This window comes from Bidens hawaiensis, unplaced genomic scaffold (genome assembly GCF_021521415.1).
Source record: "Bidens hawaiensis isolate Kalapana, Puna unplaced genomic scaffold, B.hawaiensis_p1.1 tig00022002_1, whole genome shotgun sequence".
NCBI lineage: Eukaryota > Viridiplantae > Streptophyta > Magnoliopsida > Asterales > Asteraceae > Bidens > Bidens hawaiensis.
In genome coordinates this window covers 299310-314566 of record NW_027493409.1, presented here as the reverse complement: position 1 = coordinate 314566, position 15257 = coordinate 299310, and the positions used below count along the sequence as shown (strand labels likewise).

The following is a 15257-nucleotide window of genomic DNA, read 5'->3' as shown; positions in this document are numbered from 1 at the left end:
TAATTATAAAAAAAATTTAAAAACTACTTTTAAAATATTTTGGATATCCAAAATATCCAAAAATTATCCAAAGTATCCGAAAATTATCCAAAATATCCGACAAATTATCCGAAATATCCGAAAATTATACAAAATATCCGAAAAATTACCCGAAATATCCAAAATTATCCGAAACTTATAAATAATATTTATTATTTAATAATTAAGAAAAAAAATATTTCGGATAGTTTGGATATCCGAACTATCCGAAAATGTTCAAAATCATCCGAATCCAAAATTTCGGATATCCGAATTTTCGGATATTTCGGATACGGATTCGAATTTTTTGAACACCCCTAGTCACCGCAACCTTGTTCTTGCTATGTGAAAAATTGTAAAACCAGAAAAACAGGAAGGCTCGATAAATTCATTAAAAAAAGCCCATTTTTTCTACCACATCACTGCCGCATAGGTTGTTGCTACAACAATTAATGACATGAGTGAGGTATGAACATCTTCGGGGTTGCTTGTTACGTCACCTTCAAGGTTTGTTCATGCAACATGAAAGAATTTGTTAGAAGGCGGGCAGGAGACCCAGTCTCAAGACCACTCTCCGACGCTCAACATTAGTATTTGTCCAACATTATAATATAAGTAAGATAGACAACGAATATATAAGTACAAGTATAAAATATGAAGAATATGGGAACACGGCAGGGCCGGCTTCGAGAAGTCGAAATTTTTTTTGGGCCGAAGGCGAAATTTTTTTTGGGTCTTAAGTAAAAGGAACATTTTTTTGTGTTTAAAAAAATTAATTTTACGTGGGCTTACTTGGTTATGATTTGAGTTATGTAAAAAACTTTTGTGTAAAAACAAACTAAAAATTGTCTTGAATAAGACTGGAATCCACAACCTCTTAGTTACAAGTCATACCTCTTTGCCACTAGACCAAGCTAGTGTTTATGTAAATGTATTTAAACATTGATTATACATACTTTTTTCACAAAAATAATATTTAAAAAAAAAATAAAATTTCGGGCCTATCAGGGTGTTGGGCCTATCCGTCGACTACCCAGCCACACCCTTGGGCCGGGCCTGGAACACGGTGACTAGGACCGGCCATGCTAGCTGCAAGCAGCTTAAAGGGTTTCATCAGCAGCTTGGCTGCTTTCCTCGATGATGAAATGCTTCAACAGCTTAGAGTCTTGCATCAGCATTATTTTGTAAGTAAACAAGTGAGGATGAAATTCCAAATGGAAAACCAAGAATGCCAAGGCATTCCTATATAGTGAGAGAGAAGCTTGACTTAGTCAACTTGTCTAATACGCTGAAGGCTTGAAGGGATATGATTGTTAGACCGAGTGTAGTGCAGCGTTTGGGGATGCGTTTGAAGCCAAAACGCCGGGGAACACCGCCCCTCCCGGTGTTTTGGGTGGCGTTTCCGGATGAGCGTTTTCTACACAACGTTGGTGATGACTCACATTTTGATAAAGAACAGCTCGCAGCCACCACAACTATCATATTCATCCTCTTCTTGCACCACCGTGGTGGTCAAAATCGGACCTTCATGGTCAAAATTGAATCAAAACAGATCAAAAGTAGACCAAATCATTCAAGGGGAACTGGTTCTTACCTAATTTTTAACCAAAATTAGACCAAAATCGAACCGAATTAAGAAAAATCGAACGAAGCATGGGGCTTGGTCAGTTGATCTTCATCTGTTTGTTATGAAGAAAGGTGTTTTGAAGAAAGAGATTAGTTAAAGGGGTATGGGGTTTTTTAATTAAGTTTGGAAACTATTACATTTAACCCTCTTTCATATTCACTTGTTTATAATTGGCCCTCAAAGTTGTAAGCTATACATAAAAATATAAAAATAATTGGCAAAAGATTATCCTCATGTAACGTTAAACATCCAACGGAGTTAACAATTTGGACGTAATTAGCAAGAAGTGAGAAACAATGTAATTTTTATTTATTTAATGAAATTATTTGGTTAGTTCTAATTAAAAATAAAAAATAAATGACTGAGTAATGATTGTTGTAGAGTTATGAGGAGAGTTATGACTACACCTTTTTTTTTTTTTGCAAAATGTTGAAATGCTGACCGGGTGACACATGACTTGAAATGCCTGGAAGTAAGAGATTATGACTACGCATGGTCTTAATCACTTTCTACCTTCACAGGAAGTTGGTTTGCTACTTTGGGAAAGTGAGGCTTATTATCCGCTGAAAAATAAGAGACTTTCTTTTACACTCTTTTCATGATGGACTATAGCTGTCGAATAACGATGCTATCTGATCAACTTTCTGAAGCAATCAAGCCTTGAAGGTAGCAACGTTTCGTGATTGTTGGGCTTTGAGGCTTTAGGCCTTTTGGTGGTGTACCCACCTACGTCATCGTAGGCGGCGTGGCTTTTTCAATTTTCCCAGTATAAATTTCACTCGACCAGATTAGCTAAAATGATGTGTAAGTTAAATAAAATATTAAAAGAAAGTGTAGATGATTATGATTGGTTATTTCAATAGATTGGAAAGGGCTTTCGGTGGCAATCAAAGGGAAACACCGTCACTTGGCAAAGCTACATTGGGCAACACTCTTTGAGATACAAGCTTAGCGGTAAGGGCGAAGCTTGTATTGTGACCCGGGTGGCTCCAGCCACTTTCGTTTCTTTGCTCAATAGTGTAAATTTAAGTGTTTTCGTTTGAAAATTTTTATATATATTAAGAAATTTTGAGCGCATCTACCCCGGTTTGTGATTCTTTTTATACGTATTCAGTCCGACCATCCCGGCATTTTTGTCCAAACTTCGTCACTATGCAGTGGTGTTTGGGCGTCGGTGAGGTAGACAAGGGATACACCCCATTAGACTTACCTTACTAACTTACTACAATGATTGTTATGCTAACTAATAATCTTTTATTACAGTTACTTCACTATAAACAATTGCAAGAATTATCCCTCATACTTATTAGTTATTACTAACAATATCCACCATATCAAAAATCCTTCCATCGTAAAGTTCTTGACCTCAGCAAGTCAAGAACTAAAATCAGGATACCTTAGCTTGAAATCATCTATAAATCCCCGCATGACGTCTGTAAGCGGCTTATCCTTCCATTGTACTAGAATCTTAAACCATTAACCATTTACTAAATAAGGTTGACCACTAAACCATTTACACCTTGGCCTTTCAATTACCATGCAAAACAAGCAAGATTCTAAACAGCGGTTATAACCATTTCAGTTTGTCCTTATATATGACACCATGCAATTACATCAACTTCCAAAAGTTCGTGGTATCTTTGTCGGATATAATTATAGGTAGACACCCGCATAGCTTCTAAACATTGTCAAGGAAAACTTGAGCTAAAAACGGATGGCTTAGACCATGAAACTCACATATTTTGACAGTCCATCAACCAACACAAAGATAGTGTGTCTTGCCGTAGACAAAAGCAAACAGCCAACAACGTCCATAATAATGTCTTAACATATGAATTGAGATATAGGCATGGGTTTAATGGTGAAGCCAATGTTTCATATGCGTTAGAAGTGTCTTTTTAAACTTCTAGATGTCTAAATCGAAGTGTAAATTTGTATGTTATGTTTCCCCACGTGTTAATTTCTTTAAGGATGTAAGGCTTGTGAGTCAAGAAACCGTTGGGATTACAACAATATTGGTGTGTAGTGATAGCATGACATGTTTCTACCTATCTGGTAAAACCGTTTCTGCTTTGATTTGCAGTTGGAAATCTATAATCGCCTAGCGCTGTCTCAAGCAGTTATTTTTGAAAAAAAACAAGGATAACAATCAGAGAAAATATGACCATTGCATAAAACAATTACTGAATTATGTGAAATTTATGTCATGTTATGTTTTTACTTTTTACCTTAATCTCAGGTGTTTCATCAACAGTGTTTTTCTCATCAGTATTCTCACCACCTTCTTCACTAATGGCTGGAGGGCGGCTCAGTGATATCATCATCAGATTTTTCAGTTACATATTCACTGACTGCAGAGGTGACAGGTGTCCCAACCGAATTTGCTGTCACGGGTGGCGTTGGTGTGGCTTCCACAGCATCCTTTTCAAAACTCTTGTCTACAGGTTCGGTACTTGCATTCACCTTCTTCTAAATTCTTTAGAAGATAATCCTACATGAAAAATGCATATAAAAAACAACTTTACGTACCGTTTATTACAACAAAGCATTGCATGACTTGTGTTGTCTATCAAGATCCTATATTAAGAAAAAGTTTACACAAATAAGATTCACTTCAAATTTTTGAAAAAACTGTAACAAAATAAGACATGGATATGTATTACACATGTTTATGTTAAATAACAAAATAAGACAAACAAATGATTAGCTCTAAGGTTATTATTTCAAAGTCAATTATGCAAAAACCAAACTATATCACATCCATACCAAATGGCTTACTTAGTTCCTTATAAGACCGCAATGGACTTCATATTTTCAGCTCATTAATAAGCTATAAAATGACCTTACTGTTTCACTGTTAACCAAATCTGTGAATAGAAACAAACATTTTCTTTATAGAAATAGTTAACCTACTGCAGCTTTCTGAGTAATTGACATATGAAACATAAGAAAAAATAGTGCTAAGTTAAATGCAACCCAAAACAAACAAAATATCACTGCTACCACTAATAACATCATCAATGATTCTAACAAAAACTAGCACTGAGAGTTTAATACGCTAAACATAATGATCGGTACATCCTTCCATTTTCTAGTTCAATTTGAAGTCAGACTTCGTACTCCTCCTCTTGATTCAGCACGTCATCATAATCTCCCTCGTCAAACAAGAACTTGAATATTGCTTCACTCTTTGCAGACATCATATGCTCGTTACAATACCGCTCATGCATCTCCACAAGCTCTTGAACCAACATTCCCCCTTTCTTTGACGTACCTACAAAATTGGCAATAGATCTGTTGTTCGAGCTCCTGTTGAGAATTTCTAGAGCAACCGCACCCAATGTTGGGAAATTGCGTCGTTGGATCATCTGTTCCTCGGTCCGTGTACAAAAATACCGAAAATACTCTGGACGTGAAGAACTGTGTATAAGGCTCCAGGCCTTGGTAAATTTGTCTACTTCATCTTGTACCGAAGCATGCTGGAGAACTGGTGATTCCGACGAGACCAAGGCCTTGTTTATAGAGACAATCAAATTGAGCTCATTCCATGACAACATCCAACTGACGTAACGAGCCATTCTTGAGAAACAGCCATTCCGCTCAGACCCCCACATGAGATATCTCTTCTCGTTTAAGTTCCATGTTTGCCCCAAACACTTTCTTTACCATTTTCGCCCGAGTGAGATCCAATGGATACCTTAATCTTTTCAGCTCTTCATCATCGCCAAGTCCTAGTTTTCCACCAATCCCTTTCACCCTGGCGTTCACGAAGTTAGCATAGTTATTCTCAGAAACATGCTTGAACGGTAACATTAAGCTCACTCCGATGAATATTACAATTTCTTTGTAACTGTAGGAATCTTCAATATCAAAGTGATAGCCAGCATCTTCAGACTCTGTTGGAACATGTATTACATTGACTTTTGCGCCGGCTTCTTCTAGTGGTTTCATCATAGCATTGCGCAATTCTGGAGCAAATGCACCGATAACACTGGCAAATAGAGCACCTGCCTCTTGAGATGTCTCGGCATGTTGTATAAGGGTCCAGCAGATGCCAGTGACAATAGTTCTATCATCTGCACAATCCTCACCTATCAAAACATCCACTGGAACTTTTCTGGCAGACGCATCGGGTTGTCTTGTTTTCTTTTTAAAATGCAATTTGGCCTTTAAAGAAAAGGTAAAACAAACATTTAGTAGTAATCCATACATGTTTTCAAGAAGTTGTAAACTCAAAGACATAAAATCATCTAGAAAAAGAAAACTTAATTTCATAAAAAAAACGTTCAGATAGACAATCATAATCATAGGCCTGTAAACAAACCGAACGTTTAGTGAACTGTTCGTGAACCGTTCGGCCAAAAGTCTATTTATGTTCCTTCATTTAGCAAACGAACAAACAAGAAGATATGTTCCGTTCATTCATTTATGTTTTTGCACTATTCGTTTAGATTTTAAACAAACACACACACCTTCATTTTTTAAACAAATATTTGTCCAATAATTAACTATTTGTGTTTATGTTGGTTTAAAGTTAAATGAACGAAAACGAACATGCCATGATGCTATTTCATAACTAAAACCAATGAACGATGTAAATAGAGTGAATAATATCATACTCCAAATTAGATTCAATTCAACTCCGGTAATCGAAGATAGGAAGATTAAATCTACATAAACAAACAGTAAAATCGTGTTCAGTGTACCTTAGATAGAGATAGATATTTAGCCTTATCGGATTTCTCCATGGAGTGTGTTCAGGAGTCAAAATCAGTATGAGTTAGAGTAAGGTGACGATTGGTTTTCTTTTTATATTTTATTGTTAAAGTTATAAATTAACTGGGCCATTTTGTTAATATGTTGAAATGTTTTGAAAATTGATGGGCCAATTGTTCGTACCAATTAAAGTTCTGGTCTTGCGGTCGCGGTCAGGAATCGGGCTGCAACCATGCAAGGAATACTCGTTAGTGGGCCCAAAGGTTTTAAGCTTCGTGAACACTCTGACGCTCAAGTTACTCGATCGGTGTGCAATATTGTAAATTCAAAATGTGTATGCGATAAAAGGCAATTGATCATATGATCTCGCTTAATAGAAAATTAAGAACTAAAAAATAGTAACATATGAGTAAACGCAAATGCATGACTACTTTTTTTTTTTTCTAAATAGTCACGGAGCTATATCAAATAACATATTTTTCTCTTTTGTCATTTTAGGGAATATACAGTACCATGATGATTGTATCATTTTTTGCAAATGCACATTGAAGAGGTAGGTCCCAACAGAGCCCAGTTGGACCCGCAAGACTCACCTTGAACAGGGACGTCTGCGCAACGACCAACTGCTCCCGCAGGACCCACCATGCTCAGAGAAAACCTTACGCGCAGTACGCCAGCTGTACCCGCAGGAAAAGCCTCCCAATGGTGAAGTACCCCGCCTGTTCCCGCAGTTGCGGATACAAGCCATCAGGGAAGGCTACCCGCACTAACAGCAAGGCTACACGCACAAGGCACTAGCTACTTCAGTAGTCACATGAAGGAATGAGCAAGGCGGGAATACTCCCGCCTAAATGAGCCAGTCCGTATGCTTCTGGAAGATCTTTTGTACTATACCTACTAAGGTATGGGCAGAACAGACGATCTGACCAGAACAGCCCATGAACCAATCACAGGGTGACAGCTCACCGACAACAGTACGAGGAGGAGCACCCTCTAGTACTGTTTGTCATTATTAGCCGCTGCCTACTCACCAACCCTTACTATGGGACGTGCGCAGCCTACAGTTGGTGGAACAGTGCATAGCCGGCAGTAAAGGAACAGTGTACAGCCGACCTTGTTACTGTCGGCCGTAGTCTATCCACCAACCAGCATGGCCTGTGCGTAGTCCACTGTTGGTAGAACATGAATACTATTCAGCCGGCTGTACCTTCTAAGAAACCTACATTCGGCTATAAATACTCCAACAAATTGGAATGGTAAGGACATCATCTGATATCTCATTCTTATCTAGCAATCTCTTAATATACACTTATATTCAGAGCAATCTAGTCTGATTCTCACGCCGGAGGGTGGTCACAAGGAGGAACCCCCCCCCCCTTCTCAGTGACGAGCTTACGGTGTCTGTTTTGCAGGTCACCTGAAGAATAACCTTCTCTGCTGGACCTCATCCTCGTGGGAAACATTACTTAACCCCCAGATTATCCGTAATCTGCCCCGGGTCACTTAGTGTTTCTTCATTGGCGCCATCCGTGCATAAAAGCTAGAACTAATTCTTAGTTTTTTCAAAATTTCTGAAGAAATGGTTAACGTTACTCCGGTCCCAAGGCCAGTAAGCGACCAAGAAACCCCGGTAACCACAACCCCAGCAACTGGGGGGAACACCGGCGGTTATACAAATCTTACGAACACTACCCCGGTTACCCAAGCCGGGGCAAGTGCAATAAATATTCCACTGGGGTTCACTGATGCCCAGTTGGAGAAACGAACGAGGGTCCCTCGCCAAACACTAGATCAAGTTAAGGCGTGGGCCGAAGCATGTCAGAAAGAGTTCCAAGCTGAGTTGGATGAACGCTTGCGTTCAGTTCAACAGGCTGACGAATTCGGCAGTACTCGCCAACATCTCAATATGAACAGTGAGTGCGAGTACTCAGACGATGAGCGGGAAGAATCCGATACCGACACAAACCCTCGCCATAAGGCAAAAGGGAAGCGTAAGGAAACGGACTTCCAACCGACAAGGAATTTTGGGGAAGCCTTTAAACCAACGAATGCGGAGAGAAACCCGCGTGACTTCTCCAAAACCTTTAGACCAACTGCCGCAAATGCAGGAAAGTCAAAGTTCGCAAGGGACATTGCGGAAGCAATCGCCCCGAGAAGTGCCAAACAAATATCCAACATCGGCACTTATGATGGTCTATCCGACCCAGACGACCACTTGAACAGATTCATTGCGGGGGCAACCGTCAGTAACTGGACGGAACCCACGTGGTGTTATATGTTCCAGATGACTCTGGTTGGAGCGGCCAGGGCATGGTTCGATCGTTTACCGGTCCACCACATATATGATTGGGCGGACTTTCAGAACAAGTTCAGCCAGCACTTCAGCCAGCAAAGGAAATATACTGAAGAACAGTGGACGATCCTCAACTGCGTTAGAGAGGAGGATGAATCTTTACTAGACTTCATCACTCGCTTCAACTCCAAAAAGCTAAGTCTGGGCAACATAAGTGAAGATCTTGTTCGCGCCGCTTTCATCCAGGGCGCCGAATACCCAGAGCTTATCCGCACATTGACGGGTAAGGACGGCATGCCATCCACATGGGATGCCATCATGACGGCGGCCAAGCGCTTTGCCGAGACGGAGAAGCAACTGGGAAGGGATCTTCCCCAGAGTACACACCTCTACACGCAAAGGACTAGAGAAAACAATGTTCGGATCGCCCGGCAGAACAAAAAGAGGAAGCTAGGTATTTGGCAGTCAAGGGTAAACTTTGACACCTCATCCAGCTCTCACCCTCTTGTTGGCGGAAGAAATAACACACACCCTTCAAGCCAAAAACACCGGTGGACGCCACTCACCAAAAGCGTCACGGAGATATTTGCCACTGAAAAGCTACCATGGCCAAAAGCTCCAATGATCCGGCAGCGACCCAATGCGGATCAGAGCAAATCCTGTGACTTCCACGGGACAAAAGGTCATAGTACGGAAGAGTGTACATCCTTGAAGGATATTGTTGAAGCATTCGTCAAGGATGGAAGACTTGCACACCTGGTGGCATCAATAAAGAAGGGAGGAAGGAACGATAACCGGTACCGAGGCAACGGACGAAAGCCCGTTGACATCAGCATCAACATGGTTCATGGTAAGATCAGAGGAAGAAAAAGGCGAACGACAGAACCATGCGCGTGGAAGGAAGCTGAGGTGCGCTTCCCGCGAGTGCCAGGAGGACCCAGCAAAGAAGGCCCTATCGTCATCAAAAGCCAGCTGGGGCACTACATCACTTCTCGCACTCTTGCTGACAACGGCGCCTCGTCAACGGTGATGTACAGGCAGTTCTTCGACAAGCTAGATGACGAAGACAAGGAACGCCTGGAAACGATCTGCACCTCGATGGAAGGGTTCGATGGCAGCACAAACACCCCCCTGGGTATCCTATCTTTCCCCGTCACTCACTCGCGCACAGAAGACGTGGATTTTGTCGTAATGAGGAAGCCACACCACACATACGACATTCTCTTCGGAAGAGACGGGATAGCAAGATTCAACGCCGTGGTATCCTCAGTCCACGGCATGATGGGATGGCCAACAGCTGAGGGTGTAGCGATGATCACCGGCATTCCCCAGGTATGCATCGCATCTGTCTCATCTAAACCCAAACCAAAGATGGCTAAACCAACCATCACCGAACCAGAAAGATGGGCCTTCAACGGCAAATACCCTGACCAGGCCGTTTCCATCGGCCCAACAGTTGTTGATCCCACACGCACCTTACTCAAGCGCTTATTACAGAAAAACGCTGACATCTTCGCGTGGACACCAGCTGACATGACTGGTGTACCCCGAAGTAAGGCAGAGCATAAGCTCAAATGCGATCCGGCTGTTACGCCAATCGTACAAAAGCGCAGAGTAATGGGGCCAGAACAAACTAACGCGTGTAGAACCCAAGTCAAGGAACTCCTTGACGCAGGCATCGTACGCGTTAGTAGATATCAAACATGGGTTGCAAATCCCGTTATGGTACCGAAGAATAACAAACAATGGCGCATGTGCATAGATTTCAAGGACTTGAACAAAGCATGCCCCAAAGATTGTTATCCGTTACCCGAAATTGATCTTAAGGTGGATTCGTTAGCACCGTTTCGCCTTAAATGCTTCCTGGACGCGTATAAGGGGTACCATCAAATCCACATGGCCGTTGATGATCAGGACAAAACCGCTTTTCGGACGCCCGATGGCACATTTTGTTACCAAATGATGCCATTCGGACTTAAGAATGCCGGGTCCACATACCAACGCCTGATGGACAACCAGTTTCATGCCCAAATTGGGAGGAACTTGGAAGTCTACATGGATGACTTGGTCATCAAAAGCCCTGACGCAGAAGCAATGTTGAAAGACATCGAAGAAACTTTCAACACGCTCAGGAAGATAAACATGAAGCTCAACCCGAGCAAGTGTGCCTTTGGAATGGAAGAAGGGAAGTTCTTGGGGGTCATCGTCACTAAAGATGGCTTCAGAGCGAACCCTAAAAAGGTCGAAGCCATTATCAAAATGGAATCACCTACTACCATCAAACAGGCTCAGACACTGAATGGACGACTAGTCGCACTTAATCGCTTTTTGGCAAACCATGCGGATAAGTCGTTTCCTTTCGTGTCAACGTTGAGAAACTGTTTAAAGAAAACGCACTTCCGCTGGACACCAGAAGCGGAAGCAGCTTTTCAGGAGATTCGGTCACACTTGATCGAACTCCCAACGCTCACAGCACCAAAAGCGGGAGAGGAGTTAATCCTATACCTTTCCGCAACAGATAGAGCAACCGGGGCAGTCCTGCTAGTAGAGCGAAAAGGCATCCAGATGCCAATCTATTATGTCAGCCGTATCCTAACAGACGTAGAAACCCGGTACTCTACCCTCGAAAAATTAGTCTTAGCACTTATACACGCTTCACGCAGGTTAAGACGATATTTCCAGGGTCACCCAATCACCATTCTCTCCAACTTCAAACTTGCAAACGTTCTAGGCAAACCCGAGTTATCGGGACGCCTAGCCAAATGGGCAATTGAGTTGGGGGAGTACGCGATAAAGTATAAGCCAAGACCAGCCATAAAAGGCCAGGTTCTGGCCGACTTTATTGTGGAAGTCCCCGCATCGCGGGAAAAAGAGTGCCAGGAAGAGGCTCAACCCTCTCCAGCACAAGACATCAATGATGTCTGGCGACTCTACACTGATGGAGCAGCCAGTAACGAGGGTTCAGGCGCAGGGCTGAAACTAACCAACCCAGCAGGCCAAGAATACACTTACGCTATTCGACTGGATTTTCCAAGTACGAATAACGAAGCCGAGTATGAGGCATTCTTGGCTGTGCTGAGAATTGCGCGTAAGATGGGAGTGAAACACTTGGAAGCCCACGTGGATTCCATGTTAGTAGCCAATCAAATCAACGGGACGTACACGGCCGTGAACGACACAATGGCCCTGTACCTCGCACAAGCAAAAACCCTTATGCGCGATTTTAATGATTGCAAAGTCATACACGTCAAGCGTAGTGAAAACAAATCTGCGGATGCGTTAAGCAAGCTTGCATCATTAGCCTTCACCCACTTGGGAAAGGACATCCGCATTGAACTCCTCGAGGCACCTTCGGTCCCGCACAAGGAAATTTGTGTCATCCAAACCGGCACAGAAACGTGGATGACACCAATAATAAAGTACCTTGCGGCAGGTACACTACCAGAGTCAAAAACACAGGCAAGAAAACTACGCTGTAAAGCACTGAATTATCAACTCATCGATGACATCCTTTACAGACGTAACTTTCTTGGCCCACTCTTAAGATGCGTGGACAACCAAGATGCTGACTACCTCCTAAGGGAAGCACACGAAGGCATCTGTGGAGTACACGCAGGTTCCCGCGCTGTTGTAGCTAAGCTAAACAACGCGGGATACTTTTGGCCGGGGATGCATACGGATGCGCTGGCATACATCAGAAAATGCAGGTCTTGCCAGCTCTACGCACCCAACACGCACCGCCCGAAGAATGAACTTGTTCCAGTCACCTCTTCATGGCCATTTCAGAAATGGGCCATCGATGTGACAGGCCCATTTCCTACAGCAGCAGGAAATGTTCAGTTCCTAGTGGTAGCCATCGACTACTTCACCAAGTGGATAGAAGCAAAACCCTTAGCCCAAACAACCGCGAAGCATATCAAAAAATTTATTTGGGAATTTATTATTTGTCGTTTTGGACTTCCACAGAATTTGGTGAGCGATAACGGCACCAACTTTGCTGACAAGAAGCTACAACAGTGGCTGAAAGAACTTCAAATCACCCACACCTTTACCTCAGTGGCACACCCGCAAGGTAATGGTGAGGTGGAAAGAGCAAATAAGAGCATCGTCGAAGGCATAAAGAAAAGACTCTTGGAACACAGATCCGGCTGGGTGGACGAGATTCCGCACGTCCTTTGGGCAAACAGAACGTTGAAGAAGGCCAGTACGGGAGAAACCCCGTTCAGTCTCACTTATGGCACTGAAGCCATGGTCCCGGTCGAAATTGGCTTACCCTCACCAAGGGTCTTGATTCAGCCAGAAGACAATGATGCGGAAAGACGGTTGGACCTTATGCTAACCGAGGAACGCAGAGACTTAGCCGCAGTGCGTGAAGAGAACTACAAGCGACAAATGCAAAAGTACTACAACACGCGGGTAAAACTCTGCAACTTCAATGTAGGAGAGTACATACTGCGTAACAACGAGGCTTCGAACCAAGAACGCCCAGGAAAGCTGGCCCCGGTCTGGGAAGGGCCATACATTATCAAAGAAGTCCTGGGAAAGGGCGCATACCGGCTCGAAAGGCTCGATGGCACTCCCATCCCAAGAACATGGAATGGAGCTCAATTACGCAAATGTTATATGTAGATCAATTCCAAACTTGTAAAGAAAAGGCCTAGAGCCACTTCTAATGGAAATGATTCTCCTTTCACAATGTGTTGATAGCCTTACCTTTATACTTATGAACTTCCCACACTGATGTGCCGGTATTCACCGCATAAATAGGGGAAGAAGTAAGTCGTTACGTGTGGAAGGCGGCAAAACCCGCATAAACACAACGGTAAAAATTTCAAGTTTTAAGGAAAACCTCCACGCAGGTCAGATGTAAGTAAAGTTTAGTCATCCTTGTAAGTGCAAGTGACGGTCTTACCCGCACAATCACGAACAAGGAAGCAAAACTTCAACCTATTATCTACCACGTCCAAAGGTTAACTTATTCTGAACACTTAGAAAATTTCAAAGGAAAAGATGAGGAAAACTTCCACGCAGGTCAGATATAAGTAAAGTTAAGCCATCCTACTAAGTGTAAGTGACGGTCATACCCGCACAATCATGAAAGAGGAAGCGAAACAAACTTATAATTTGCCACGTTTAAAAGTTAACTTATCTAAGTACTAAAGAAATTGCTAAGTTAGATCAAAACATGCGTCAAATAAACAAGGCAAAGAATTAACACAATCTTTATTCCATCAAATTCAAATATTACAAAGATTGCTGGGTGCATACCCGCATACAAAAAAAGCTATACAAAAGCAAAAATCTACGCTAATGGTGGAAAGGGATCTTCAGGATCATGCTTCAGGACCACTTCCACTTGGACCCGCACCATCAGCAGAGCGTGGCGGTTCAAGGAAAGCTTTAAGGATAGCTAGCCCATAATCAGCAGCAGCGACTTCGTTTACCTTCTCCACCACCGGATGCGGGAAGGCGGCATACTGATTCACTGCTTGGTCATAAACAGCTTCAGTATCCACATTATACAAAGGGAAGTTGGAAGGCGGGATGCCTTTCTCAACAAACCCTAGACCAAGCAGGAAGCCGGCCTTTTCCCCATCCTCATGAGAAGCGTTGAGGGCTGTGCTCATAGCATCGTCATAAGACGTCTCCGTGAAGACCCGATGCACAACCTACAAAAGAAAAAATATACAAGTATCAAAACCTTTTCTATTTACAAAGAAAAGCGTAAAGAATGAAAAGCTTACCTGAGACAACGCTTCTCGAAGAAGCCATTCCTTGGCAACCAGAGCTTCTTGAAGGGCGGCTTGAGCTTGGGTACAGGCGCGTTCGGCTTCACTTTTATTGAGGTTGGCAAGCAACACTTCCTTTGCAGCAGCCTCTTCGACGCCCTTTAGCTTCCGCTCAGTGTGGTCAAGCACGCCCCTCTGGTCCAGGATCTCTTGGAGCTTCTTTGCGTCCTCCATCGCCAAGGCATCATGAGCCTGTTGGAGCGCCTCTAATTTAGCTTTAAGTTCCTCATTCTCGAGGCGTAGAGGCTCAGCAACAGCTTCAGCCTTGGTGGCCCTTTCAGTTGCGTTCCTAGCAGTTTCCTTAGCCAGCCGAAGCTGTTCGTTAACAGCTTGGGCAGCCTTGGAACGGGCCTCGAGACGGGCCTGAACCTCAACTTCAAGGGCCTTGAACGCCTTCTCCTTCTCCGCAGCCGCGGCGGAGAGCCTCCTATTCTCCTCCCGGACAGCCCGCGCCTGAGCTACTTCTTGAATGCGAGCTGCTTTTAACTTGTCGTTTTCACGACAAAGCAGCTCGACGCGCGGCTGCATCCGGGCCAGGAGAACCCGAAGCTCATTGGTTAGCCTACCCTCCTGGTAGCTAGCCATGGCTTCCCCCAACGCACCACTGGGAGCTGCGTGACGAGCCCACTCCACGCACTCCACAGGTGTGCGAAGGGTTGTTCCTCGGCGGATGTTCCATCGTGGAACATACACTTCATTGGAATCCGACACTGCAAAAAACAAAAAGCAGTTAGGAAAAGATGATATAAAAAATAAATAAAAATTAGGCCAAAAGAACCCTACGTACCTGTAGGGTCAATAACAGGCCGATAGC

General features: G+C 43.2%; 1 pseudogene; it reads right to left on the bottom strand.

Annotated features, from left to right (window-relative positions):
• Positions 1-3693: 3693 nt before the first annotated feature.
• Positions 3694-6393, bottom strand: LOC143564412 (uncharacterized; annotated as a pseudogene).
• Positions 6394-15257: the final 8864 nt, after the last annotated feature.